Source organism: Zea mays, chromosome 6, assembly GCF_902167145.1.
Source record: "Zea mays cultivar B73 chromosome 6, Zm-B73-REFERENCE-NAM-5.0, whole genome shotgun sequence".
In the NCBI taxonomy this organism is placed as follows: Eukaryota; Viridiplantae; Streptophyta; class Magnoliopsida; order Poales; family Poaceae; genus Zea; species Zea mays.
The window spans coordinates 177,063,851-177,065,779 of NC_050101.1; positions in this window are offsets into that span (position 1 = coordinate 177,063,851).

Genomic DNA, 1,929 nt, shown 5'->3' on the forward strand with positions numbered 1-1,929 from the left:
AGGAAAAATTCGACGCAGAGGGGGTCTCCCCCCTTTTAGCCCCCGAGGGAGGGTCGGACTTTGCCGAGGCTAGGCCGACCCTTCCTTGACGACTAAACTTTGCGTAGGTGCGAGGTATATGAACAACTTGGAAACATCTTAAGGGTAGAAGCGACGTAGCTGTTTGATGTTCCAAGCGTTGCCGTAGATCTCGCCTTGACTGTTGGCCAGCTTGTATGTTCCGGGCTTCAGAACTTTGGCGATGACGAATGGCCCTTCCCAGGGGGGCGTGAGCTTGTGCCTCCCTCGGGCGTCTTGCCGCAGTCGAAGCACGAGATCTCCCACCTGGAGGTCTCGGGACCGGACCCCTCGAGCGTGGTAGCGTCGCAGGGACTGCTGGTACCGCACCGAGTGTAGTAAGGCCCTGTCCCGAGCCTCCTCCAGCTGGTCCAGCGATTCTTCTCGGCTAGCTTGGTTGCTTTGATCGGTGTAGGCCCTCGTCCTCGGGGAGCCGTATTCCAGGTCAGTGGGCAAGATAGCTTCGGCCCCGTAGACCAGGAAAAACGACGTGAAACCCGTGGCACGACTCGGCGTCGTCCTTAGGCTCCAGACCACCGAGGGGAGTTCCTTCATCCACCGCTTGCCGAACTTATTGAGGTCGTTGTAGATCCGAGGCTTGAGCCCTTGTAGAATCATGCCGTTGGCACGCTCTACTTGCCCATTCGACATGGGATGAGCCACGGCGGCCCAGTCCACCCGGATATGGTGATCCTCGCAAAAATCCAAGAATTTTTTGCCGGTGAACTGGGTACCGTTGTCGGTGATGATGGAGTTCGGGACCCCGAAGCGATGGATGATGTTGGTGAAGAACGCCACCGCCTGCTCGGATCTGATGCTGTTCAGAGGTCGGACCTCGATCCACTTGGAGAATTTGTCGATGGCGACCAGCAGGTGCGTGTAGCCCCCGGGCGCCTTCTGCAAGGGACCGACGAGGTCCAGACCCCATACAGCGAAGGGCCAGGTGATGGGTATTATCTGCAGAGCCTGAGCGGGCAGGTGGGTCTGCTTCGCATAGAATTGCACCCTTCGCAGGTGCGGACAATTCTAGTGGCGTCAGCCACCGCCGTTGGCCAGTAGAAGCCTTGTCGGAAAGCATTCCCGACAAGGGCTCGGGGCGCTGCGTGATGGCCACAAGCCCCCGAGTGTATTTCTTGCAGCAGTTCCCGACCTTCGGCGACGGAGATGCATCGCTGGAGGATGCCCGAGGGGCTGCGATGGTAGAGCTCCTCTTCATCGCCCAGCAAGACGAATGACTTGGCGCGTCGCGCTACCCGCCGAGCCTCGACTTGGTCGGGGGGTAGCTCTCCTCGACGAAGATACTGCAGGTACGGGGCCTGCCAATCTTGATCTGGCGCGGCCCCGCTCTGCTCTTCCTCGACGTCCAGTGCCTCGCCCTCGGGGGCCGAGGGTACCTCGGGCTGTGCCGAGGGTGCCTCGGGCTGAGCCGAGGGTACCTCGGGCTCGGGCGCGTCGTCGAGCTTGACAGAGGGTTGATGCAGATCCCGGGAGAAGACGTCCGGGGGGACCGTCGTTCGCCCCGAGGCTATTTTAGCCAGCTCGTCTGCGGTTTCGTTGTAGCGCCAAGCGATGTGGTTGAGCTCGAGCCTGAAGAACTTGTCTTCCAGGCGCCGAACCTCGTCGCAGTAGGCCTCCATCTTCGGGTCGCGGCAGTGGGGGTTCTTCATGACTTGGTCGATGACGAGCTGCGAATCACCGCGGGCGTCGAGGCGTCTGACCCCTAGCTCGATGGCGATCCGCAACCCGTTGACCAGAGCTTCGTACTCGGCCACATTGTTGGACGCCGGGAAATGGAGGCGCAGCACGTAGCGCAAGTGCTTCCCGAGGGGCGAGATGAAGAGCAGACCCGCGCCGGCTCCTGTCTTCATCAGC